This window comes from Nicotiana tomentosiformis, chromosome 8, assembly GCF_000390325.3.
Source record: "Nicotiana tomentosiformis chromosome 8, ASM39032v3, whole genome shotgun sequence".
In the NCBI taxonomy this organism is placed as follows: domain Eukaryota; kingdom Viridiplantae; phylum Streptophyta; class Magnoliopsida; order Solanales; family Solanaceae; genus Nicotiana; species Nicotiana tomentosiformis.
Genome location: NC_090819.1, coordinates 29,103,063 through 29,130,791, shown reverse-complemented (window position 1 = coordinate 29,130,791; position 27,729 = coordinate 29,103,063). Strand labels below are relative to the sequence as shown.

Below are 27,729 nucleotides of genomic sequence, written 5' to 3'. Positions count from 1 at the left end.
GTGCTCCTTCAAGGTGTTGTTGTAGATGACTACGTCGTCTAGGTAGACTACCACGAACTGATCAAGGTAGGGATGAAAAATCTTATTCATAAGGGTGCAAAATGTGGCATGTGCATTGGTTAAGCCGAAGGGCATCACCAACCACTCAAAGGCTCCATATCTCGTCACACATGCTGTCTTCGGCTCGTCCCCTTCTGCAATGCGAACCTGGTAGTAGCCCTTGCGAAGATCCACCTTGGTAAAGTACTTGGCTTGCCCAAGTCTATCAAAAAAGTCATCAATGAGCGGAATCGGGTAATTATTCTTCACTGTGACCTTATTAAGTGCTCGGTAGTCTATGCACAAGCGCAACGATCTATCGTTCTTTTTCTGAAACAATACTGGTGCGCCGAAAGGTGCCTTTGATGGGCGAATGTGACCAGCATCTAGCAGCTCTTTCAATTGTTTCCTAAGCTCCTCTAGCTCGGGCGGTGCCATACGATATGGGGCAAATGTGGGTGGCTTAGCCCCCGGCTCCAACTCAATCTTGTGATCCACCTCTCGCCTAGGCGGCAAGTGCTTAGGCAACTCCTCGAGCATGACATCTTTGTTTTCCTCAAGCAACTTCTCTATGCAAGGTGGTAGTGTCTCTTGAAAACTCTTGTCTTCTTCCAGACTTTCAATGGTTGCCACGAACGTCGGCTCCCCCTTCTTGATCCCCTTGACAACCTGCATAGCTGAGAGTTATGCTTGGCTCTGTCCGTGTGGCATAGACACTATAGGTACCATGCAAGCTCCTTCTCGCTCCATAACCAATAGATGTTGGAGGTAGGGATCGATCAAAGTATGACAATGTCTAAAGAACTCTTGTCCCAATATGATGTCAAAGATATCCATAGCGGTTACGGTAAAGTTTGTCATACCTTTCCAAGTTCCCAATTTGACACCAACTCCATTAGCTACCCCACGAGCATTTTGTACCTCGGCATTCACGGTCTTGACGCGGGAGTTGGTTGGAGCAAGCTTCAATTCTAGTCTTTTTGCGGCAGCCTCAGTCACAAAATTATGAGTTGCTCCAGTATCCACCATTGCACGAGCAGGCTTGTTGTTGATGGTGTTGTTGATGGTGAGATCCACGTACTGGTTGCCATTCTCGGTAGGTTGGATAGATTGCGTTGTGACAGCACCGCATAATCCGAACATACCTAACTGTGCGGTTCCCGAACTCTCTCCTTGCGGCTGCTCCTTCCGTTCACGGACCATGGCGCTAAGGCTCTTTAGGTCGGGACAATTCTTGAAGTTGTGCGGCCCTCCGCATATGTAACATCCCTTCTTCTCGGTCTGCGCCTTCTTCACGGCGTAGCCGTGACGGCCACTTAACTTTTTGGAATCTTGAGTCTTATAGTATTGTTGTTGTATCTCCTTGCCTTTGCCACGGTCTCCCCCACCTTTGACATTGATAAACTTCGATTCTTTGACTTTCCCTTTGTCGTGCTTGTCATGCCTAAAATTCATCAATGATTCGGCCTCCACTATGGCTTGGTCTATATTTGTGACTTGCCGGCGTTGTAACTCCTGCTTAGCCCAATTTTGCAACCCATGAAGTGGAACAACAAGTCATCATTGGTCAGGTACTCAGGTTGGGGATTTGAAGCATAAGGGTAGTGAACTCCTTGACATAGACACGTATGCTCCTTGTTTGCTTCAACTCCCTAAGCTTGCGCCTTGCCTCGTACAAGACATTGTTTGGAAGGAACTGTCGCTTGAACTCGGCTTTGAACTGATCCCACGTGCGAATAGTACATAAACCTTTATCCACGTCGGCCATCTTCCTTCTCCACCATAGCATGGCAGTCCCTGAGAGGTACAACACTGCAGTGTTGATCATGGCCTCGTCGTCCTTCACTTTGTCGTGCTTGAAGTAGTTCTCCAAGTGCCAAAGGAAGTTTTCCACTTCTTGTGCATAACGAACACCTTTGAACATCGGGGGTTTGGGAGCCTAGATCTTGGCCTCCCTCGTCACCACAACATTGCTGGCTGCCTCGGTCACGCCAGCACTAACATGCTCTTCGAGTGACTCTATCTTTGCCTTCATAGCATCGATAGTACTCAAAGCCTCCATGAGTCTGCACTCTAAGGCAGTGATGGTTAGCCTTAGCTCCATCTCGGTTTGTGTACGTCCCTCCAAGTCATTTCGGATACTCTCAATATCTTCAATAGTGTGCCCCTCTAGAACGCTAAGGGTGCCTTCCACCTTCCCCAAGCGTTGGCCAAAGATCTCCACGGCGTCCATCCCCGCGTTCATCTTCCTCACCCACTCTTTACCAAGCGAGATGTCCTCGGGCAGGACCTCCACTTCATCCTCGCTCGCCTCAGTGGCAGATGGTTCTTGGGATGTAAACCCTTCGTTTGACACAACCTTGGGTGGCACCTCCTGGATCTTGTTGGTAGCATTTCTCTTTTTGTTACGACCGCTCTTGCCAGCAACATCCTGGATGACGTTGGCTTGGGTGTTGGCAACATTAATTTCTCTATCGTTCGCCATTCCCTTAGTTGCAACCTTTGCTCTGATACCACGTTGTCACGTACTTAGTCGTTAACTAAGTACACGTGCGGCACTTGACAATTTGCTCACGTTCTTGTTATGCCAACTCAACCTTACTACACTCAAGATCGCTAAGAGAATGGTAGAAAGAACACAAGAGAATTGTTAAAGGAAACTTTGTATTAGAGAGAACTTGAATTGTTTGCTTGGTGAAATACAAATGAATGGCCCCCTTTATATACTAGTCTCCTAGGGGCTAGTATGTAAATATTAATTGTTACACAAGTCCTTAATATTTATAAGATAAGGGCTTTCTCTAGAATTCTCTACAAGCCTAGAAGATTTCAAGGACTTTCCTAGCAAATCCATAGGGATCTAGTCTTCCAAAGGAAATGTCCATACTTCTCTAGAATTTTCTCACAAATGCAAGCCTTCCTCCCATGTAAGCTTCCACATGGCATTAATATATGCCAAATGGCGCCTATGTGGCATGATGACATGGCGAGTCATCACACTACACTTGAGTTTTCTGGAGCTTATTATCTTACTATTGCAAATGTTTTAGTTCATATTGCTGAAATTTCTCTTTTACTACATAATTTGAAGAAGGAAGAAGGATATACTTCTGTTGTTGAATCTATGCTAGATAAGTTTAAAAAATATTTCTACCCAATTCCCCCTATTTACCTAATTGGTGCTATTTTAAACCCTTCTATCAAAATGGCCACTTGTCGCTAATTAATCAGTGCTTTATATTCTTATATGGATATTGGACCAACTGAAATTCCTGATATTGACACTTGTATTTCTGATCTACACAAACATTTAGAAACATTATATAAATATTATGCTAACATTGTTGATGCTTCTTCTGTTGTAGATGCAAATATTCCTTCAAGTTCAGTTTCAACATCTGGGACCAGTGCTTTGGATGATAATGATGGTGTTGAAGATTATTTGATTTGGTCTACACTAGGGGAGCATCAACAAACCAGTAGCAAGAATATTGATGAACTTCAATTCTACTTGCAAAAGTCAGCAGAGCCCCCCACAAAGGACTTTCTACCACTGGGTTGGCGGAAGAGCAACTCAAATCAATTTCATGTTCTTTCGGCCATGGCTCGAGACGTGCTAAATGTGCCGATTTCAACAGTCGCATCAGAGAGCGCATTTAGCCAAGCAAGGCAGCAACTAGGAGATACCTGTCATTCATTGGGCAGCAACGCTTTGGAAATTCTAGTGTGCTTCAAAGATTGGATAAGATCAGAACGGCGAAATCAAGGGCGTGACGAGGTAGATGAAGCGGAGGACCAAGAAATTGGAGATATAATGGTTTATGGTTCTAATTCAACCAATGCTGGAAACCAAGAACCTCATGTTGACATGGATGAACTTACAAAAATGATGCAAAGCATGTGATGTACTATTTCTTTTTTTTATAATTGTTGTAAACTTTTAATTTGCAAGTTCAAAAATAACAAAATCAAAAAGAACTTGCAACTTAATTTGAAGTATTATATATTATTCAATAAAAATATCAAATGAAAGCCTTCAGAGCTTGATCCTTACATATTGCCTATTGGTCTTATTAAATAATTTTTTATAGCCACTTACTTTCAAATTTCAATTTTAAAATTGTAAAATTCAAATTTCAAATTTAAAACTTTAAACTTCAAAGTTTAATTCTAAACCTTAAAAGTTTGCAAACACTTAAGTATCAATAACATTGAATAAGAAAAACAAAATTTACTTTAAAGAAAAAAATAGCACGGCCCGGTCCAGCCCGAACCCGGACGGACAAAAAAAAACCCGAAAAAGTACAACTCGCTAACAGCCCGCTAATTCAGCCTGCTAACAGCCCGGAACGTTAAACGGACGGGCTGGTTTTTTTTGTGTACAGCCCGTCCCACCCCGTCCGTTAAACACCCATACTTGAGACATTCTCTTGAGAGAGATGAGTGAACCTTTCGTAAATCTTTGGATTTAGTGCTAAAATTCTTAAGTGAGCCAGGCAACCAGAAAGTAGAAGAGGAAGAGTTTGGAGTCCACCATGACCTACATGATAAAGCAAGAGTCCTTGATGAGTAAAGCCAACTTTTGATGCTCAAATGTCACTTTAGAACTATATGTGCATAAATGTTTAACTTGTCGCCTTGTTGATAATACATAGGTAGTGTGGGTAATTGTTGGTCCCAACTAATGTGCGGATGGCTCACCTTCGACTCGCTGAAATGATCCTTAACTTTTGGAGGTGGGAAACAATTTATTTGCTTTAGTACAAGCAAAGACTTAAGTTTCGAGGAGTTGAGAAGTGGGAATTCTAGCTACTTATTAGCGCCTTTTAGCTTTTGTTTAAATCTAAAAGCATTAAATTGTGTTCCCGAAACTAATGACAACAACAAAAAAAAAACCAGTTTGATCCCAACAGGTGGGGTCTGGGGAGGGTAGTCTGTACGCAGACCTGACCCCTACCTAATGCAGGTAGAGAGATTATTTCTGTTAGTTTATAGATATGTATAGTGTAGTCTTGTCCCACATTGGAAGAGGAGTAATATCTCCTTGTAGTGTATAGCTATAAATAGGGACCTCTTGTATTGTATTTATTCATCCAATATCAATAACATATTTTCTCCCGTGCCTTCTCACATGGTATCAGAGCATTAGTGAGAAAAGATCGTTGTGCGTCATTCCAGCGTTAACCGGGAAGAAAGAACTTAGTCATCGTGTAATTTTTCCGGTGACCTAAGGCTTGTCTAAGTGAAAGTCACTTTCTGTCGGTGTTGTGCTAAAACCAACACCACCATCAGGTAGATCACCCTCCGACTACCAACCCCTTGAAATTTTATCCGGTAGAAAAGCCGCCACGCTCCTCCACGCGCCGGAAACAACTTTTCCGGCGAGGGTTCCGTCCACTTTCCGGCCATTTTTTCACGAAGTTTCTTCAGGACAGTGTGTTCTCCTCAAAATTCCGAGCCTACCCATCTAATTCAAATCAAATTCCGACCACTTTTATATTTTTCCGGCGTGAACAGTGACTTTTCTGGCCATTTTTTGAAAATATTTCTTCAGGACAGCTTGCTCACAAAGGAATTCCGAGTCTATCCATCCTGGTTACAACAAATTCCGACAACTTTGGAATTTTCCGGCGAGCTACAGTGTTTCCGGAGTGAACAGTGTTCCGGCGCAGAACAGTGTTCTGTTTTCCTGCTGTAGACAGTGTTTTTCAAGCTATTTCTTCAGCTACTACTACAAATTGTAGCGACATGGGGACCGATGCTTTGAATAGTCGGATGGTTTCTTTAGCAGAGTATATTGAGTTCCTTCAGTATAAAGCATGTAAGCAGACATCGTCTGAGATAGCTTCTGTTGTTCAAACAGGTAATAGCGTGACTTGTTTCTCCCAATCTTCATCCTCTGAGTTTTGGGTCATTGATTCAGGTGCATCAGATCATATTTCTGGTAACAAATCTTTTTTCACTACTATTTCGTATTCTCAATCTCTTCCAAAATTCACAATGGCCAATGGGTCTCAAACCATGGCAACTGCAATAGGTCAAGCAAGCCCACTTCCTTCCTTACCTTTAGATTCAGTCCTTTATGATCCCAATAGTCCTTTTAATCTCATAGCTGTTAGTCGCTTAGCCAAATCACTTAAATGCGCTGTTTTATTTCTTGATGACCATGTTTTTATACAGGAACGCAGTACGGGGCGGATCATTGGTACCGGGCGTGAATCAAACGGACTTTATTACCTTATCCTTGCTAAATCACATGGACTCACATCTTGTCTTCCTTCTACAACTTGTCCTGTTACTGATTCACCAGATTTATTACATAAACGGTTGGGACATCCCAGTTTGTCAAAACTTCAAAAAATGGTATCTGGTTTATCTCACTTGTCAGCTCTAGAGTGTGAGTCATGTCAGCTTGGTAAGCATACCCGCTCCCATTTCCCTCGACGTCTTGATAATCGAGCAGAGTCACCTTTTACTTTAGTCCATTCAGATATTTGGGGTCCTAGTCGGGTCAGTTCCACCTTAGGATTCCGCTACTTTGTTAGTTTCATTGATGATTATTCCAGATGCACTTGGATATTTTTGATAAAAAATCGATCTGAGTTGTTTTCTATTTTCCAGACCTTCCACACTGAAATTCAAAATCAATTTGGGGTTTCTATTCGCACATTTCGTAGTGATAATGCCCGAGAGTATTTGTCTTCCCCATTTCAGCAGTTTCATTTGTCTTCCCCATTTCAGCAGTTTATGAAATCTCATGGGATTATTCATCAAACATCTTGTCCGTACACATCTCAACAAAATGGGGTAGCTAAAAGAAAAAATAGACATCTTATTGAAACTGCTCGTACCCTACTCATACAATCTCATGCTCCGTTGCGTTTTTGGGGGATGCCGTTCTTACATCTTGTTATCTTATTAATCGTATGCCATCTTCACCTATCCAGAACCAAGTTCCATTCTCTGTCTTGTTTCCCCACTTACCTTTGTTCTCTCTTCCACCCCGTATCTTTGGAAGCACTTGTTTTGTCCATAACCTTACTCCAGGAACAGATAAGTTAGCTCCTCGTGCTCTTAAGTGCGTATTTCTGGGTTTCTCGAGAACACAAAAGGGGTATCGATGCTACTCTCCTGACCTCCAGCGGTACCTTATGTCCGCTGATGTTACCTTCTTTGAAACCCAATCATACTTCACAGGTTCAGGTCATCACTTAGATATTTCTGAGGTACTACCAATTTCATCTTTTGGAGATTCAGTCACTCCAGCTCCATCACCTACAACTCCAGTTGTAGCTCCACCACCTATAGCTCCAGTTGTAGCTCTACCACCTATAGCTCCAGTTCCACCACCTATAATTCCGGTTGTAGCTCCACCACCTATAGCTCCAGTTCCTCCACATAATCCAGTTCAACCTTCTGCAGCTCCACCATTCTTGACTTATCATCGTCGTCCACATCCAGCATCAGGCCCAGGTGATTCACGCCCCGCATCAGATTCTGCACCTACTGCGGACTTGTCTCCTCTTAGTCAACCAATTGCACTCCGCAAAGGTGTACGATCCACACTTAATCCTAATCCCCACTATGTCGGTTTAAGTTATCATCGTCTGTCGTCACCACATTATGCTTTTATATCTTCTTTGTCCACTGTTTCTATCCCTAAGTCTACAGGTGAGGCACTATCTCATCCAGGATGGCGACATGCTATGATTGACGAGATGTCTGCTTTACATGCGAGTGACACTTGGGAGCTTGTTCCTCTTCCTGCAGGTAAGTCTACTGTTGGTTGTCGTTGGGTTTATGCAGTCAAAGTCGACCTGGATGGCCAGATTGATCGGCTTAAGGCTCGTCTTGTTGCGAAAGGATATACTCAGATTTTTGGGCTTGATTATAGTGATACTTTCTCTCTCGTGGCTAAAGTAGCATCTATTCGTCTCTTTTTGTCCATGGCTGCGGTATGTCATTGGCCTCTTTATCAGTTAGACATTACGAATGTTTTTCTCCACGGTGATCTTGAGGAAGAAGTTTATATGGAGCAACCACCTGGTTTTGTTGCTCAGGGGGAGTTTAATGGTTGTGTGTGTAGATTGCGCAAGTCACTATATGGTTTGAAACAGTCCCCTCGAGCTTGGTTTGGTAAGTTCAGCACAATTATTCAGGAGTTCGGCATGACTCGTAGTGAGGCTGATCACTCTGTGTTTTATCGGCATTCTGCTCCTAATCTGTGTATTTATCTAGTGGTTTATGTTGATGATATTGTTATTACTGGTAATGATCAGGATGGTATTACTAATTTGAAGGAACATCTCTTTCAGCACTTCCAGACTAAGGATCTGGGCAGATTGAAGTATTTTCTAGGTATTGAGGTCGCTCAGTCTAGCTCAGGTATTGTTATTTCACAGCGGAAGTATGCCTTAGACATTCTTGAGGAGACTGGAATGATGGGTTGCAGACCTATTGACTCTCCTATGGATCCGAATGCTAAGCTTCTGCCTGGACATGGGGAGCCTCTTAGAGACCCTACGAGATATAGGAGGTTGGTTGGCAAATTGAATTACCTCACAGTGACTAGACCTGACATTTCTTTTCCGGTGAGTGTTGTAAGTCAGTTTATGGATTCTCCATGTGATAGTCATTGGGATGCAGTTGTTCGCATTCTTCAGTATATAAAGTCAGCTCCAGGCAAAGGATTACTATTCGAGGATCGAGGCCACGAGCAGATTGTTGGGTACACAGATGCTGATTGGGCAGGATCACCTTTTGATAGACGTTCTACGTCTGGATATTGTGTTCTAGTAGGAGGTAATTTGGTCTCGTGGAAGAGCAAGAAACAGAATGTAGTTGCTCGATCTAGCGCCGAAGCCGAATATCGGGCCATGGCTATGGCGACGTGTGAGTTAGTTTGGGTCAAGCAGTTGCTCAAGGAGTTAAAGTTCGGAGAAATCAGCAAGATGGAACTAGTGTGTGATAACCAAGCTGCTCTTCATATTGCGTCAAATCCGGTGTTCCATAAGAGGACTAAACACATTGAGATCGACTGTCACTTTGTCAGAGAAAAAATACTTTCAGGAGATATTGTTACAAAGTTTGTAAAGTCGAATAATCAACTAGCAGATATTTTCACTAAGTCTCTTACTGGTTCTCATATTAGTTACATGTGTAACAAGCTCGGTACATATGATGTGTATGCACCGGCTTGAGGGGAGTGTTAGTTTATAGATATGTATAGTGTAGTCTTGTCCCACATTGAAAGAGGAGTAATATCTCCTTGTAGTGTATAGCTATAAATAGGGACCTCTTGTATTGTATTTATTCATCCAATATCAATAACATATTTTCTCCCGTGCCTTCTCACAATTTCCAATAGACCCGAGGCTCAGGAAGGGCAAGAAGAAGAAGAGGAAAGCAAGGAAGGAAGAAAGATGGAAGAGAAAAGAAAAGGGAGAGATAAAGGATAAGTAGTACCAAATAATAGCAACAGGGAATACAATACCTGAGGCGAACAAAACCACAAAACGTAATAAAAATCTAAGAATATAAAGGGACATGCATGCTACTAAGACTATCGGTGAACAACTATAAACTACCTACTAACCTTCTACCTTAATCCTCGACCTCCACACCTTCCTATCAAGGGTCATGTCCTCAGTGAGCTGAAGCAGCGCCATGTCTTGCCTAATCACCTCTCCCCAGTACTTCTTAGGCCTACACCTCTTCTCAAGCTCTCCATCGCCAACCTCTCACACCTCCTGACAGGAGCATCAATGCTTCTTTTCTTCACATGTCTGAACCATCTCAGCCTCGACTCCAGCATCTTGCCCTCCACGGGGGCTACTCCCACTCTGTCCCGGATAGTTTCATTCTTAATCCTATCTCTCCTGGTACACCCACACATCCATCTCAACATCCTCATCTCTGCTACTCTCATCTCCTGCACGTGGGAGTTCTTGATTGGCCAATACTCATCCCCATACATCATAGCCGGTCGAACCACCACTCGATAAAACTTACCCTTAAGTCTTAGCGGCACATTCCTATCACACAAAACACCGGAAGCGAGCCTCCACTTCATCCATCACGCTCCGATGCGATGTGCGACATCTTCGTCAATCTCCCCGTTACCCTGGATAATAGACCCGAGATACTTAAAACTCGCTCTCTTAGGGATAACTTGAGCATCAAGCTTAACCTCTACGTCTGCATCATGGGTCCCATCACTGAATTTGCACTCCAAGTATTCTGTCTTGGTTCTACCGTAACGCCGCTAACCTCCAAACACCTCCACAGGACCTCCCTCAGAACTTTATTGTATGCCTTCTCAAGGTCAATAAACACCATATGCAAATCCTTCTTCCTCTCCCTATACTGCTACACTAATCTCCTTACCAGATGAATCGTTTCCGTAGTCAAACGCCCCGGCATGAATCCAAACTGATTCTCAGAAATAGGCATGCACCTTCTCACCCTGGCCTCCACCACCCTCTCTCAAACCTTCATAGTGTGACTCAACAACTTGATACTCCTATAATTGTTGCAATTTTGGATATCACCCTTGTTCTTGTAAAGCGGAACCATCGTACTCCACCTTCCTTCTTCGGGCATCTTCTTTGTCTTAAAAATAACATTAAACAGCCCAGTGAGCCACTCTAAACCTGCCCGCCCTGCGCTCTTCCAGAATTCCACCGGGATTTCATCTGGCCCCGTCGCCCCTTCCACCTCCTCTACCGTAATCCGCCTACGGTACCCAAAATCCCACTGACTCTCGGAGTGCTCCAACTCACCCAGCACAATGTGTCTATCCCCCTCCTCATTCAACAGTTTATAGAAGTATGTCTGCCATCTTCTCCTAATGAGTGCCTCGTCCATCAACACTTTGCCATCCTCGTCCTTGATGTACTTGACTTGGTCTAAGTCGCGGGCTTTCCTCTCCCTCACCTTGGCCAACCGGTACAACCTCTTGTCCCCGCCTTTGCCCTCGAGCTCCTCGTACAAACGAGCAAACGCCGCGTTCTTAGCCGTCGTAACTGCTAACTTTGCCTCTTTCTTTGCCTTTCTGTAACACTCCCGATAAGTCATTTTTTCCTCCACGTTTGTACTCTTTACTAGCTTCAAATAAGCAGCTTTCTTAGCTTCCACTTTACCTTGAACCTCTCCATTCCACCACCAGTCCCCTTTATGAAGCCCTTCGTGACCCCTAAGACCTCTCTAGCAGCTACCCTAATGCAATCCGCAGTCGTCAACCACATACTAGACGCGTCCCTCATACCCATCTAGGCCCTCATAGCCAACAACTTCTCCCTTAACTCCTGAGCTTTGTCCTTGGTCAAGTTACCCCACTTGATCTTAGGTTGCCTGCACCCTGCCCTCTTCCTCCTACTCCTCTTGATCTCCAGGTCCATAACTAGGAGCCTATGTAGAGTCGTGAGGTGCTCACTTGGGATGACCTTGCAGTCAGTGCACAGACCTTTATCGCATTTCCTGAAGAGAAGATAATCAATCTGAGTCTTGCCCATTGAATTTTGGAAAATGACCAGGTGCTCTTCCCTGTTCAGAAAACTCGAGTTAGCTATAACCAAATCAAAAGCTCTAGCAAAATCCAACAGTGAATTACCTCCCTCATTCTTATCCCAAAACCGTACCCGACATGCACATCATCATAACCCCTAGCACTAGCCCCTATATGACCATTGAAATCTCCGCCAATGAACAACTTCTCTGTGTGCGGGATACTACGCACCATCTCGTCCAAGTCCTCCCAGAATTGCTTCTTGACCTCCTGGTCCAAACCTACCTGAGGAGCGTATGCACTAATCACGTTTACAGTAAACCCACCAACTACCGGCTTAATACTCATCAACCTATCATTTACCCTCTTAACCTCAACCACGAGCTCCCTGAGGTCTCTGTCTACTAAAATACCTACCTCATTCTTACCCTTAGCGATCCCTGAGTCCATCTAGTCTCTTGAACACACGCTATGTTGATCTTCCTCTTCTGAAGAATCTTACTTAACTCTATAGACTTCCCCGTCAACGTCCCAATGTTTCAAGACCCAATTCTCAGCCTAGAGGCTTTCTTACCCCCCTTCCCACCCCTGGACCCCACCCCCAACCCCACCCGAAGGAAAATTACGCAAAATTGTGCAAAATTGCAGGAATTCTGGAAGTTGGGCCCCCGAAATGAAATCCGGCTAAAAAAGGAGCAGTCTAAGCACAAGGCAATAAAGTGCACAGCAAAAATTGCTGACCACAGAATTCCATCTGCGACCGCAAACAAAGAAGGAAAAATTTGCAGGCATTTGTGCAAATTGCGGACCACACATGAATTGTGTGGCCGCAAAATATGGGCTAAGGGTCAAGATTAGAGAGTGCAAAAGGACCAAATCCAGGACCTCAGTCAATTGCGGACCGCAATATATTTGTGCGGCCGGAGAAGATTGCCTTGCGGCCGCAATCCTAATATTTTGTACCGTAGAAGAGAGCCTTGTGGCCGCAGTTCCTAATATTTCGGACCGTAGAAGAGAGCCTTGCGGTCACAGTTCTTAATCTGCGGACCGCAGAACAGTTGCCTTGCGGTCACAGTTTAGAAATGTCCGGCCGCAGAACCCCAGTTCCTGCCATATGAAGAAATCTGCGGACCGCACATGGAATTGTGCGGCCGCAGAACTTCCCGAGGGGTATTTTTGTCCGAGATTTTCAGGCTAGTATAAATAGACGAGTTTCACAAAATTAGGTCAAGTTTGAACATCTGCAATTACTGTAGCCGTTTTTCTTTGCCATTTTTTGGAAGTTTACTTTGGTGTATTTTACAATAGATTTAATCATTTTAAGATTTCATTATCAGTTTAATTAGCCTTTCTTCTCTATTTTCTTCAAACCCAAGTATGAGTAGCTAGATTTTCACTAGGGTTGTGACCCAACCCTTGTGTGTAAACCTTATGGGTATTTAATTTATTGCATGTTTATGATTGGGAGTTTATTATTTAGCTTAGTTAATGCTTTAATTGTGGAATTAATGGTTGAAAACATTAGTTCATGCCTATTTGACTTAGTCTCTTCTTGAGAAAGAGCCTAGTCTAGGATAACTTAGCTAACAAGGAATTGGGTCAATCGAGAGATTGATTAACCCAATTAAAGGATTCAACCTAGAGATAGTAATAACCCGACTTGAGCTTTTATCAACTGTTTTGAGTGGGTAATTTAGAGTTGATAGCTATAATACACCCACTCAACAGAACAAACATTAAAGTCTTTATCCCATTAGGCAAACACCTAGGCAATGGCCACAGCTCTAGGCTTTTTATCAATTTGGAAAAACCTCAAAAATAATTTTCTCTAGTCTTCTTTCTATATTCTGCAATCAATACAGTAAAATTAGAAATAGAAAACCAATCTTTTTGTGGAAGTGCAATCTAGATAATTCAATCACGCACATTGAAATATATACCCCTAACTCCCATCTTAGCTCCCTATGTATTCGACCCCGACTCTTAGTTGGGTTTTATTATTGCAAACGATCGTTATATCTCTATTGAGGTGTGCATTTGGACGCGATCAGGGTGCAGCACCAAAAGTGAAGCAACATATGTATCAGGAGGGCTAGGATTAACATAGAAATTTTCATATATAAGGTACTCCATTTTATTCAATATCACCCTAGCTTTGACTTAAAAAATCATTGTATCTGAGAAGATATCTTGAGAAGTTTTGTGCACACGATTAAGAACTAACGTAGACTCCCACTCATCCGGAAAAAAATAAAGACACTCATCCATGGATTTTTTTGACACAACGCCTTATGTTGTGTTGAAATGCCATGCAAGATACCGATTTCTTTTTTTGTGGGGGGGGGGGAGTATTTGGCCATTTCCATAGGGTTCCAACCCTCTACTATAAACCGCAACCCTAACCTCTTTTATCATTTCAGCACGACCCAAGAGAGGAAGAGCACCCCAAGGAAGAGGGGTTGAGCCATAACCCAAAATCTTCAAATCCTTAAGGTATGAAGAAGGATTAAAATTCATGTTTTGGTTAAATTATACAATCTTAGGCTAATAATTTGGGTTCAACTATCAAATCCATGATTTTTGTCTATATTTTCAGCTTCCGCGCCAAATCACCCAAATGTTATGGAACTTCAACTTCAAAGCGGAAAACTTCTCCTCCTTAACTCATGAGTGTGACTTATCATCTATCGACAACCATATATTAATGTTAAGATTGGGCAAAGAGGAGGATTTGAACCTAGGATTCATCCGTGGGTTAAAACTAGAGGATTTAACGGCCTAGAGCCATTATTTGGAGTTTGTTTCATTGTTAACTCTCTATGAGTCCTGTTTTATGAATGTAACAAAAATTGAGCATTGAGCTAAGGTTGAAGGCTATATTCTAACAATATTAATTTAAATTATACCCTTAAATGTAGATTCAACCTTAAACTTTAAGATTTAAACCTTACGATCAATATAATTCAACCTTCAGTTTAAAAATTCAAATCATGATTCTAACAATATTAATTTAAACTTTAATATTTCAACCATAATTCTAGCAGTATAATTCCATTCTACTGATATTGAACATAAACTTTAACCTAAACTTTAGGTTTAAACCATATCCTAACAATAAAATTTAACCTAAAACTTTAGGTTTAAACAAGAAACATGCACAAAACTCAAACTCTAAACCCTAAACCCTAACCCAAAGCTCTCAAAATAGGCGATTTGAGGCGCAACACAGGCAATTTTCATGAGCAGCCTTCCATGGCCAATCTGACCACTGGCCAACCTCTTAAAGAGGTTGGTCAATCGTCTCCTTCACCCATACAGCCTCCACAAACATCCACTGAACCCTAATCTGGGTGTCTTAACTAATCCAATTAGGCCTGAGGTTATTGGAAATGCTAGTAGTGATCAGGGTATGAAATTAGTTGTTGTGATTGATGTTGTGAAGACTGGTAATGCAAGACCACTACCTGAAACTAATGAAACAGTAAAAACTATTTTTACGGATTAGTAAACCCTAATTTGGGTTCTGCCAATGATTTGCAAAGGAAGGAGGTTGAGCATGGTGTTTATGCGAGGATAATGTGCTTAATGATCAGTTGGTTAACGAGAATATCAACACACAACAAGGTCAAATGGAAGTGATTGTAGAACCTCTATCTACTGGAGCAATTGAATGTTCCTACGGCTTGTGCTTCAGGAACTGGGCAGAATTTACAATTGCAAATCATTGTACCACTGAAGTCCTCAAACCAAGTCTTACATGACATTATAACTCATAATGTTACACCTGTGGAGATTAAAAATGCCTTGGTGGAGTAGAACCATATTAAAGAAGAGAGTGATGATGAATCAACTGCATGTAACTTTAAACAAGTAGCAAGAGAAGCAGACTTATCACCTAGAGCTAGTGCAAAGGGTAGTTATAAAGGCAGAAAACAAAATCAGAATAAAGAAGTGACACATCCAACTAGAATTTTGCCTAAGAGGGCGGTTTCACAACCTAAATGATGATTAAGGCCCTGATTTGGAATATAAGGTATGTGAATACACAACAGGCCTTTTCAGCAACATGAATAAAGAGCATGGAGTGGGAGCTTGTTGTATTTCATCACGTCATTGGACAACATATAATGATCACCTAAATATGAAGACTTTGCTTTTTATGTCAACTCGTGTGGACTGTTTGATCTAGGCTTCAAAGGGAATCCTTTCACTTCGTGGAATAGAAGACATAATGTAGAATGTATATTCAAGAGGCTAACAGAATTTTTGTGAATCTGCAATTTCAGAATTTGTTCCCAGCAATTGATGTGGAACACCTCATCAAAAAAGGTTCTAATCATGCACCATTACTGATGCACCGTGGAGAAGAATCTACTCAGTTTGTCAAGCCATTCAAATTCTTGAACTTCTAGACTCAACATGAGAACTTTAAAGAAGTGGTGAGGCAAAACTGGATGGCTAATTTTTTTGGGAATCCCTTTTTAATGTCCAAGAAGAAATAGAAGAAGGTTAAGATTGCATTATCTAAGTGAAGCAAAGATGCCTACGGTGATATCATTAAGAGCTTGCAATTAGGGAAGATAATTTTTGGTTGAATGAAATGTTGTTTGAGGAGGAGCTTACAATTGAGAATAGAATTATACTTCAAAAAGCACAAGCTGAGTTGAAGAAGTATCTGAGAATAAAAGAACAATATTGGAAGCAGAAGGCAGATATGACTTGGTTTTCTGAAGGAGATAGGAACACTAAATTTTTCCACAATCAAGTGAATGGTATTAAAAAGAGAAGATGCAATTGAAATGGATCCAAATGGAGATGGGACCGGCTTAAACTCAAGATCTAATTTCTAATGCTACTATGGAATTTTTTCAGAACCTATTCACACAAGAAGGAGATCCTATTAACTTTGAACTACTTGATAATGTCCCTTCAATGGGTGTCTTTTGAGCAGAAAATAGAGCTTTGCATGTATCCAACTATTGAGGGGGTGAAAGGGGTTGTATTTGCATTAACTGGTGCTAGTACTAGTGGTCCTGATGGGTTCACTAGCATCTCCTATCAGGGGTGTTGGGATATTGTAGGTAAGGATATATATAACATGCTACTAGTCTTCTTTGGGGGTGCTTCATTGCCTAAATCCATCACATACACCAAATTTGTTCAACTTCCAAAGAAAATATTCCAAAACTGAAGTCAAGGAGGAAATGTTAATGACCTCATTCAATCTTTTTTCTAGCCTTCGCTATCGTGGGATCGATAGATAGCTAGTAGTTATGAGCAGCAGTCTCCTGACTATAGATAGGAAAAGATGTAGAGGTGCGTGCTACCCTCATGAGGGACTGAGAAGTTGACGACATCCCTGCTTGTCGCAAGAACGGCTCCTCGGTGGAGGAGTAGAACCGTCGGTCCCCCTCGGTCAACTTGCTTGTGCCTGATGTTACCTACCATAGGACCTCCGTCCCCGAAGCAAAGAAAGAGGAGCAGGAACAAGAGGTTGTCCTCTCCCGTCCCAGTAGTTCTGCAACTACTACCGTTGTTGTTGGCTATTGGTCTTGCTTCTTTTGGTCTGGTCTAAAGGTCTATGGGGAAGACCTTTTCTTACTCTTCAACTCCCGGTAATTTCTTCCTTTTTCTATCATGCAATCAAGATGGATATGACCAAAGCCTATGATAGGATTTCTTGAAAATATTTGTTGCATGTTGTGAGAAAGATGAGGTTTGTTGAGCATTTTATCAATATGGCATAGAGATTATTGTCCAATAATTAGTACTCAATATTGATTAATGGTCAAGCTGCAGGATATTTTCAGCTACAAGGGGTATGAAGCAAAGAGATCCTCTTTCTCGTGGCTCGTTCATTCTCTTTGCTGAGGTGCTTTCCAGGTCCTTGGACAAGTTATTTGAAGACAAATCTTTCATTGGATTTGGCAATGCCTAAGTGAACTGATCCATTGAATCATCATGCTGATGACATCATTGCATTTGTTTTTGCTCATTTTGATTCTTTAAGGAAGGTGATGACAGTCTTGAACAATTATGAAGAGATCTTTGGGCAGCTGATCAACAAGACAAACAAGATAAAATAGTATATATTACCCACGAGAGCGTAGTCGCACCCATATTCCTATTACCTATGAGGGAGAAACAATTGCAATCTAAGAGACAAAGTTAATACAGAAAATGTGATAGCTAATAAGATGCTTCTTTGCACGGTAAAAGAGATAAGAAAAATGATTTGAACTAGTGATGCTTGCCACTAATATGATGTATGCTTACTTTCCCTTAGTGATAATAACTATATATACAAGTATAAGTATGTAAGTGTGTGTTATCATAATGTGTTTTAATTGTTGCATTTCACCTGACCGATTATTTCGAACTAAGTTGGTGAACTCATTCCTTTCCTCTTACTGCCTATACAAGTTCCAAGTGGCTAGTCCCTTGAATCATCCCACGTGGCCAGACTTTATTTTGTATGTATCACGTTTATGTCTAGGACAGTTATAACATCATTCTAGTGTTTCTCCATGAACCCTCAAGGTAGTTGTAACACGTAATGTATGTCGGAAAGGCTTTATATACCTATGTGATGCCTTGTGGAATATTTAATGTTTATGTTCCCTATAACTTCCACGTGATGATATGTGATCATCCAATGATCTATTTAATGTGTTTATGGTACAAAGTCTCATGGAACTCCAATATATATGTTACGTATAGTATATAAACGAAGGATATGAGTTCGCCGACAAGTGTTGTGCTCGTGGGTGTTGGTCATGGCCATCTGGATTTGGGCCATGAGAATATTTGTGCCAAACTACCCTTGAATTTCTTGCTCATTACATCAACCACACCGTTTGTCTTTCTCGGACGATAAAGAATAGTACACTCATAGTCCTTGAATAGTTTCATCCACTAGCGTTGGCGAATACTCAATTTTCTTCGGTATAAATTGTTCTTCAAGCTCTTATTGTACGTATATGTGTACAAGTAATGCCCTTCAAATCTTAGAGGCAAACACCACTACCAACATCTCCAAATCATGTGTTAGATTATCCTACTTGTGCTTCTTCAACTGCCTCAAAGCATAAGTTATCATACTACCAAGATGCATGAGAACACATTCAAATCCTGCCCTAGAATCATCACAAAACATTGGTAAAATTATCAAACATGTCTTCAGCTTTTGATAGCCTTTGTTTTTTTTTTTTTGGATAACCGTGGTGTTCGGGTCAGCTTGCGCGCAGCTCGACTAATTCCACGGGATACCTGCCACCTCCCACCAGCAACAGGTACCAGAAAACTCTATCCACCAAGGCTTGGATAGATGGAAAGAAATCACATAGTATTTGCCTCTGCTAGGATTTGAACCTGAGACCTCATGGTTCTCAGTTCTCACCCTTTTGATAGCTCTTGTTACGTTCTTACAATAACTCTTGCTACGTTCTTTTGTCCACTGAAATTTCAACTTTTCTTGTGTTGCCTTTTCCAAATGCTGCTATCCTAGAAGAATCCTTCTAAATGTTTGTAATAGCTACCAATTTCAAGAAATGCATATCTTCGCAGAAGTAGTGAATCTGGTTTGTTTTTGAACTTCTTCTATATTCACAAGATCTACCATCATCTATGTTGCATGGACTCTTTAAAATCTCCATCGCTCCCATGTTGACCTGACATGGGTGTGGGTATGAGTTTGTTATTCACATCGGATTTGGTCAACTTACTTTGGATACCTTAACTACATTCTATGACCGAGAAATATAAATTGATTAGGTATTTGGTTTGATTTTGGATATATGCCATATGTATAGAGCTATATAAAGTATGCGAATATTTTTTTATTACACAAGATATTTTATAATAAAATATATACTTTATATGTCATAACATACATCTATTAACTATATCCCAACACCCGGATCCGCACACGGATCTATACCCCTAAAATTCATGTGATGAAAAACTCGACCTCTAGATCCACACCTGTATCGATTATCCACACCAAGTCCGAACAAAATAGACGTAATCTCATCCTTATATACAACATATCTTAGGAATGACACTGAGTTTATCCAAGCTTCGTACTTGAAGAACATAGCACAAACTCATGCTCCTATAGTGTCCACAACAAATTCCTCAAATGATTCTCATGTTATTCTCAGCTATGGGAATATACTAATATATCATCAATGAATACTATATCAAATATGTCATCCAGCAATGTCTTGAACACCCTATTCGTGAATGCAACATAAGCATTCGTTAGTATGATGGACATCACAAGGAACTCGTATAACCAGTATCAAGTCCCGAAGACTATCTTCTTAGGAATATTTTTCTCCATAATTATGAGCTGATGATATCTCGACCAAAGATAAAATCTTTGAAATGTGGACATATTACTATAACTGATCAAATAGGTAGTCCATATGAGGCAATGATTATGTGTTACGACATGTGATCTTGTTCAACTTCATGTAGTCAATGCACATTCTTAAAGACCCATTATCTTTCTTCACAAAGAGTACTGATACACTCCCAAGTTTATATGCTTGGTCGGATAAAACCCTTATCTAGTTGATCTTGAAATTTTTCCTAGAACTCCTTCAATTCTGGAGGCACCGTATGACTTTGAGAATATCGATGTGTGTTGTGAATAACTTGCCAGGTCAATACAAAAATCTCTCTTATTGTGGGGATAGTACCAATAATCCTTAGGAAATACATATGCAAATTAACTCGATACCAGTACCTTTTTCATACTAGGAGCCTCATCTCTCAGCTCTTTATCAAATTGAGAAACTTCAATAAAGTTTCTTTAGTAATCATTGACCTTTCATAAATGATATAACCTTGCCCATCTCTGTAACCTGATCCCATTTTAAGCAAAAAAAAATAGGTCCATTGTATATTTCTAACCTAACTACATTCACTTGACAACCGAAGGCAGCATGGAAAGAAGATATCCAATCCATACCCACGCCTATATCAAGAACAATTAGGTCAGCTAGGTATCCTTAACCTCAACTTGAATTTGACAAGCCCCAGATACATGTTAAACTGAAAAAGATTCGCCCCATGAGTGGAAACCACAAAAGGATAGATATCTCTAGTTGTTTACCAAGACCTCAAGGCGACGTATAAGGACACTTAGAAGCGGAGAGATTCTAGATTAATTAACGCAAGTGCGTCAAGTGAGCAAACAAAAACAATACCTCTAACCATCACATTTAATGCCCAAGCATCTTGTCTCACTAGTGTGTAGAACCTTGGTTGGCCTCTACTGACACCCCTCTTATCTTAGATTCCCAGTGGCGCAATCCTTGGCACCTTGACCTTTGTTGCCCTTACTGGAAAGCCCGAGATTGTTATGAATAGTCTAGGTGGATGCAAGTAACGTGAAAAAGGATTGGCTAATCTCTCTTGCGAGCAGAATAGAGTCCCTCAAGTAGTGACTTGTTTGGCCAAAGTCATAGCACCATCTAGGCATGATTCTGCACTAGCCTAAGTGTTCTCTAATATATGTCTGAGATATTGGATTGGTAGCAAATGGTTGTCTAGAACCACAATATTCATATGATGGTAATTCCTTCATAAATGATATAACCTTGCCCATCTCTGTAACCTGATCCCATTTTAAGCAAAAAAAAATAGGTCCATTGTATATTTCTAACCTAACTACATTCACTTGACAACCGAAGGCAGCATGGAAAGAAGATATCCAATCCATACCCACGCCTATATCAAGAACAATTAGGTCAGCTAGGTATCCTTAACCTCAACTTGAATTTGACAAGCCCCAGATACATGTTAAACTGAAAAAGATTCGCCCCATGAGTGGAAACCACAAAAGGATAGATATCTCTAGTTGTTTACCAAGACCTCAAGGCGACGTATAAGGACACTTAGAAGCGGAGAGATTCTAGATTAATTAACGCAAGTGCGTCAAGTGAGCAAACAAAAACAATACCTCTAACCATCACATTTAATGCCCAAGCATCTTGTCTCACTAGTGTGTAGAACCTTGGTTGGCCTCTACTGACACCCCTCTTATCTTAGATTCCCAGTGGCGCAATCCTTGGCACCTTGACCTTTGTTGCCCTTACTGGAAAGCCCGAGATTGTTATGAATAGTCTAGGTGGATGCAAGTAACGTGAAAAAGGATTGGCTAATCTCTCTTGCGAGCAGAATAGAGTCCCTCAAGTAGTGACTTGTTTGGCCAAACTCATAGCACCATCTAGGCATGATTCTGCACTAGCCTAAGTGTTCTCTAATATATGTCTGAGATATTGGATTGGTAGCAAATGGTTGTCTAGAACCACAATATTCATATGATGGTAATTCCCCCCCCCCCCCAAGCTAGAACGTCTCTATAAGTGCACTTCTCTTTAAGTGCAGACTGAATGTGGACATTGAAATCGATATTTCCTAGCCAGAAGACCCCGTTGACGTCCTTGACCCTAAGCTCCGGAACCTACGAAAGATCCTTAGTTTGAGCATTATTACATGATCCTCAACTACACTCCTATCTTGTACCTTGTTCTCAATCTTTCTAAAAAGATCGGTTTCCTCACAGTAGGTGAACATCTTCACTCGCTATCACTTTTTATTGAAATGCTTCTTCAACGCTAAGTAGGCAACATATTGTCCTACTTGGAAATCATGATGTCATATGTCGGTATATCCATATCTAGAGTATGAACTAATCTCTCAAACTGCATAAACGTTCTCTCATCTACCTATTAGGAAGGAAGTGATCCACAAATAGCTTAGTGAACCATCCCATGTAACACCACATGCAGGTTCTCCTAACATTATAATATACTCAATGTTTCCGGTCAATATGGTGTTAGCTTCACAGACCTCATCGGAACATCCTAGAGCTCGTAATGCCTTTAGTATTTTACCCAATAACATGAGGATACTCTAAGACTGTAACCCATTAACTTCGATGGTTTCAAATGTACCAATGTTATTAAGGATACATCTATGTTCCTAGTAGTTTAACTGCATTGATTAGCCTTCACTCGCCTACCCATTTTATCCTTCAAGCTCTCTACATGTAAATGTCTCGCGGTAACACCCTCATAAATGGTAGAATGGGGACTACTACTCATTTCAAAACCAGGCTTCATTTCACATCTTTTGCTGATACAATGAACTCTCATGTTGGCACCACGAGCCTTACACTGGCCCGTCTATGAACTTATATCTCTTCCTCAAGCTAGGAAGACAGCTACCTACTTGATGCAGTATTTGGTGCCTCCTAGAACCCTATCATAGTACGCCATTTGAAGATTGACTCGAAGCCATCTAATTTTCAACAAAAATAAAAAGTGTGTGCCATTCATATAGTTAACGCTAATCGCCACACATGGAGAAACAAGAAAGAAAGGAGAGATATAATCTATCACACCTTCACAGTATCACAATTATGGAAATGGTCGGTTATATAACCATAATTGAGATTTGACTGCATACCGGTCTATGCTCTATTCGTCGGAGAATAACCTAGAGCTCTAGTACCAACACTGTCACGAGCTCACGGCCTTTAAACTCAATCTCTCTCTCAAGATGTAGTTCATGAAAATCCTCTAAAATTACATCCATGAAAAACTCTAATTGCAAGAACGGTCCCTACCTCGAACTACTATAACCCCTGTTTACTTCAACACCCCTTAAGAACTCTAATATCTTAAGTAATTGCCTTCCGCCCATAAATGATAAAAGATACTAGGGGGGTTAGATCAAAGCCTGATTTTGGTTGGTAAGCACCCTTTAACTCATATGCAACATTAAACCTCAAATTCAATTTTAATGTATAATATAGTTAAATAATATAGTAGCATAAATAGCTTAAGTCTAGAGGTTCGAAAACAATTTTTACCTTACACGAAAATCAATAGTCAAGAATAATTGCAACTAATTCCAAACAAAACTAGTGAAATAGTAATTATTCTTAAGGGAAATACAATGTCGAACTCTCGTACTTCCCCCTAAAAAATGCGTAATCTAAAATTCTCTCCGACTTGGGGAACCTGACTTATTTTGTATCCAAACATTATATAACACCAAATGGCACAAATTCCAAAACTCTAAACACATAAATACATAATATGCACACGGGAAAGCAATCAAACAAACGGACATCACATATAAAACACCATGGTTCAGATACTAAAAAAAACTCTGTGAAGACTAACCCTAATATATCAGAATATTAAAAAATTAGCCAAACAAATGAAGTTGCGTACCCTTTAAGGACCCTAGCTAGTGGGGAACACGATCGATGACCTCATCAGCAAAGTAATAGCAAACAAATTGATCAGCCGTCTGATTCTCCGGTAGCAGAAGTTCTCGCCGATCACCGCTGTAAATCTCTCCTGTCGGCATAGCTACAATTTAAGATAGTATTTTGTCAGCTTACTAAGGAGAATGTATTTTTGGAAAAAGTAAAAAGAAAAAAGGATAGAGCTCGGATCTGACAAGTGGTCTTTTCACTTCTTGGTGGCTTCACACATGTCGCCATTCCTATCCATTTGAAGCTCCACTTCACACACAGAGTCACACAGTACAATCTATCCTAAACAGGCATACGATTGAGTCACGTGATCTATGAGTCTATCTTATATTCTCCTTGCAAAATATTTAATAACTCTAATTATACAAATTTTTATCTAAATTATATTCTTCAGTCCATTAAATATTTGACTTAAGTAACACTTCACTAATTAGAGTAAACAATAAATTAAGAAAAAAGTTTCTTTTTTAATTTATATATATGGTTCAGCCGGACACATATAATGTAAGAAAGAAACAAAAACTTTTGGTATATACAAATTTAACATTACATATACATGACTAGAAGAGTATGTCATCTAGAATAAAATATGAAATTTTAATTAAAAATTTACAAAATATAAAAATATGACTAAAACAAGACAAAAACAATAATGGGATTGGGTAAATAATTTTTTTTTTAGAGATATTAAGTGGGCGTTTGGACATAAGAATTGTGAAATTTCAGAAAATAGTAAAAAAAAATAAGTGAAAATGGTATTGGCAAATTAGATTTGTGTTTGGATATGAATACAATTTGAATTATTTTTGAATTTTTGTGAGTGATTTAAAGTGAAAATTTTGAATATAATCTCTACCTTAGTCCAAGTTCCTCCTTTATATGATTATTTCTTTAGATATAAACATTGAAAGTCAGAAATCAAGTCGTCAAAAAAAATAGAAATCAATTGAAGTGTAATGGCATCTACTATTCGGTCTAAGATATGAGGCCCGTTTGGCCATAATTTATTTTTACTTTTTTTTGAAAATCAGTCTTTGGCCATGAAAATTTTAAATTGAAGTTGAATTTCGAAATTTTAAAAAACTTCAAAAAATTATTTTGTAAAATGTTCACTTCAAATCAATCAAAAAAATTCAAAATAACTCCAAATTGTATTCTATCCAAACATTAAATTTTTAAATACTATTTTCAGTTGAGAAAAACATTCATCATTTTTTGGAATTTCACAATTCTTATGTGCAAAACAAGACAAAAATAATAATGGGATTGGGTAAACAATTTTTTTTAGAAATATTAAGTGGGCATTTTGACATAAGAATTATAAAATTTCAGAAAATAGTAAAAATAATTAAGTGAAAATGGTATTTGAAAATTAGAGTTGTGTTTGGATATGAATATAATTTGGAGCTATATTTGAATTTTTGTGAGTGATTTGAAGTGAAAATTTTGAAAATAAAGCTTTTTAAATTTTTAAATTCAACTTCAAGTGAAGTTTGAATTTTTCATGGCCAAACACTTATTCTAAAAAAAAAAAGTAAAAATTTTCAAAAAAATATTTTTTAAAAAAACGTTATGGCCAAATGTGCCCTATGTAGTTTGTATGCCTGTTGAGTAATGAATAATTAACACGGTAAAATGTTGTGAAATGGTTGTCTGGGAAAAAGGAACTTGGATTGAATAGTAGAGGCCGTTAGCCCGTTACACTTCAATTAATTTCTGTTTTTTTTTTACCACTTGATTTCTAACTTTCAACCTTTATATTTAACGAAATAATCATATAAAAGAGGAAAAGAGGAACTTGGACATTATATACGTACCTTTTTTTATATTTTACTCAATGTTCAGTATTATTTTCAGGATTTAACTAGTTTGGATTCACATTGTAAAATCTCATTTTAGAATTTAGAGGTCAAGCACTCGTCAAGAATCAAATAGAACTTTATTTGATTGTAATGTGGGTTGCGAGATGAGTAGGATATAATTTGAACAATAGTCACTACACATCCCCAAACACTTTAATACATATACAATTTTACAATTCAACCCCACACTTATATTGAACCAAACTCCAACCTTCACAAAATACTAAAACCAAGCTTCCAATTCTTTAAGCACAAATAAAGCAAAAGCTACCACGGGCAAGGAACAAATTTTTCTAATATATGCAACACATACTCCTTTTTTTCTTCTAAATTCTGATTTTTTTTTCAATTCCCTATAAGTGGCTCTCACAAATTTTTTCAAACAGTGCACCTTGCTCTAAATTCCTAACTTTCACTTAAAAAGCCAACCATACCTCCACTTAACTTTTAACAAGCTCATAATAATTTTAAGTGCTCAAGAGAGGTAAAAAGGTTCAAACATATAGTTAATTCAAACAAAGGGCCAGGCTCGTAATGTAGTTGCCAAAGAAATAGGATTACAAGCTCAAAGAGGCTAACTAGGATGAATATTGATTTGTTGAAAATCAAGCATATATCTAGCTCAACAAAGAAATGCCTCTATCACTTTCTAAACCGAATAAGATTGTTATTTCGCTTTACAAACACACATAGTTGTTTACCCGTAAAACGGTACAGTTGAATTCATACGTGGTTTCTAAACAATTGAATTAATTTGATCCTGAAATAATCGATGAATTAGATAAAAATATAGTACTTAGCCTTGAGATGAAGACGAAATAACAGAAATAGTGATTTCGAGAGCAGGGCTTTCGGGCACAACAACAATGATATAAAAAAAGCAAGAAAATAAAATTATATTAAGCTTTGGATAGAGTGTAGCGTATGTTTGCCAGAAAAATCGTGTCATTTACAATGATAATATAGCTCACTATGTATAGCTGCACCTAGGTAACAAGGTCATAGGATCAAGCCCTTCTTTAATGTCAATTATGAGGGCCATTGAAGAATGTGTAATGGCGGGCAGTGAATGCCATATTTCTCATAACAGGCAGTATATTTAATGTTGTAGAATATTCATCATTAAATGTTACCGGGTGGCAGACATTTATTTCATCTTTATGAGTATCATTCTCTCTGGTAATATACGGGATCGTCGCCTTCGGTTTCAGCTATCTTCTGTTTTCGTCTCCACGTGTCACTTCCTTATGCGATCATCTAATATAACATATTTTACCCTATACAATGGCAAGTTCTAGACATCAAATGACATGCACAAAATATCAACAAACAACGTCACTCACACATTGGCACATAACTTACTCAGGTCTGGATCTATCCCGACTCTCTAGTCAAAGTAGTTAAGCAAAAGCAACACATTTTAAGCACTTAGTCATGAGTCAAAATATGAGCCTAGGCGTCACAACTAAGGCACTCACCTCTCTCAAGGCACAACAGAGTCAACAAAGATTATCTCCAATTAACCCTATGACACAAGATATCTTTAATGCTACCAAAAGAAAAACTAACTACACCGAATTCAAGTAAAACCCTTGAAAAAGAACCGCGACATAAAGAAAAAACAAGGAAGAATTATTACACTATCTAAGAAAATAAAATAAAAAAACTAAAAGACAACTTCTTCTTTTTAAAATTTTTCTATTTGTTCATGTGCTTTTGTTTTGACTTTAATCCCTCAAGAAAACTGTTTAGGATATCTATCGTCGGGAAAACTTGATTTTATTCTTAACCAAGGACGAAAAGCACACACAAAATAAATACACACATATTTATATTCCCCACCCACACTTTAAATTGTTACATGTCCTCATGACACACAAGTAAAAAAATAAGAGGTAAAGGAAATTCTCCTGAATTTTTTCCGTTTTCGAGAACTTATAAACTCAACCCCTGATTCTGATTTCTTTCCTCATTTATGATCCTTGGAAATTTTTATAGATCTCGTTAGCCCAAATTCTTAT

The 27,729-nt window shown here is 39.5% G+C and overlaps 1 long non-coding RNA gene across 1 annotated transcript in view; it reads right to left on the bottom strand.

Annotated features, from left to right (window-relative positions):
- Positions 1-24,172, bottom strand: part of LOC117276469 (uncharacterized) — a 46,992-nt gene extending 22,820 nt beyond the window's left edge. Inside the window, exons 1-2 of the long non-coding RNA XR_004506727.2 lie at positions 24,032-24,172; positions 23,800-23,940 (exon numbers count right to left, since the gene is read on the bottom strand). This is a non-coding gene — a long non-coding RNA (uncharacterized lncRNA). The remainder of the gene's footprint in view (positions 1-23,799; positions 23,941-24,031) is intronic.
- Between the last annotated feature and the right edge of the window lie 3,557 nt (positions 24,173-27,729).